A 1721-nucleotide genomic window follows, 5' to 3' on the forward strand; every position below is an offset into this window, starting at 1 on the left:
AAAACCAATAAATGTTATCATATTATGATTCTACAGCCAGTTTCTGTCTTAAATTGGTTGAAAACTTTGGCCAATATTCTGAATTTGGATGTTGAAAGTAGATAAATAATACTGTTGTCTGTATTTATAAGTTTTAAGAAATACTTTGAATTAACTATCTTTCCTAGTAGCTGTGCCAGACTATCACTAGCTAATAGGTCTTTTAAATTTTAAATAATAAGTAAAACTAATGAAAATTAAATTAAAACTTATTAATGCTCATTTCTCCTCTCAACTTCTCCTTTTATTATATCTCCAGTCAATTATACCGACCACTTTAAAAATTAATTTTTTTTTTATACGTCAATTTAATTAAATTAACAGAGTAAATACATATTTTGTAAGACGTTTGCACTTGATTATAACTCTTACATTATGACAATTTATTACGTTTATAATAAAGCTGTATACAAAATGATACAATGATAAGAATAAAAATATAATGATAAGAATAAAAATAAGTAATAACGGCAAGAGTAAAAATTTTTTTTTTTTTTTTCCTTCCCCGTATTGTTTTTGTTTTATGTACATCGCCTGTACTTTTTTAACTGTATATTTTACGTATTTAAAAAAAAAAAAATTCTCTTGCCGCTGTTACTTATTTTTATTCTTATCATTGTATCTTATCTTTGTATTTTTATTTTTATCATTTTGTATCTTTTTAGCCCTGATAAAGCCCTGCATAGTGGGGCGAAACGTCGGAAAATATATAGTTGTTAACTATTTTTGTTTCTCTTTTGACCGCAACCTTGACCATCTTCTTATATATCAATTTTTACGGTCAACTATATATACATATATCACTTATTTAACTTTATTTAATTCAAACATCCTTATATATACTTGAATACTTTTTATGTCACTCACAAACTCAATTTGTCTTGTTTTCTTATTGACATTTAATGCGCTTGAATTCTCTACAATAAAGGCAGAGTTATGTTTTTTTCTTAATACAAAATATTATGAATAGATTGTATCTATTAGTAATGCCATCCTTAAATAATCTAAGCTGCTAGACACCTGAATGTCTTCCTCCAGGAATGCTTTGACTCTTATGGACAGACTGGATATAGACTGGAGGTAAAGAGTTTGAACTCCATAAAGAAAATGGGCCAAAAATGCCTGGCTGGATTGGACTGAAGCACCTCCAAAAACGGATGATGACAATTTTTATTGCTCTGTTTTTTTATGATTATAATTTCTATTTTTTTCTTTGATTTTTTATATATAATTCCATCGCTGTGATACCAACTGATTTTATAACAGAATACTAAAAGCTTTATTATAAACGTAATAAATTGTCATAATGTAAGAGTTATAATCAAGTGCAAACGTCTTACAAAATATGTATTTACTACTGTTAATTTTATTAAATTGACGTTTAAAAAAAAAAATCAACAATTTTTAAAGTGGTCGATATAATTGACTGGAGATATAATAAAAGGAGAAGTTGAGAGGAGAAATGAGCATTAATAAGTTTTAATTTAATTTTAATTAGTTTTACTTATTATTTAAAATTTAAAAGACCTATTAGCTAGTGATAGTCTGACACAGCTACTAGGAAAGATAGTTAATTCAAAGTATTTCTTAAAACTTATAAATACAGACAACAGTATTATTTATCTACTTTTAACATCCAAATTCAGAATATTGGCCAAAGTTTTCAACCAATTTAAGACAGA

Source organism: Halyomorpha halys, unplaced genomic scaffold (assembly GCF_000696795.3).
Source record: "Halyomorpha halys isolate HHAL.00 unplaced genomic scaffold, Hhal_1.1 Scaffold838.1, whole genome shotgun sequence".
NCBI lineage: Eukaryota > Metazoa > Arthropoda > Insecta > Hemiptera > Pentatomidae > Halyomorpha > Halyomorpha halys.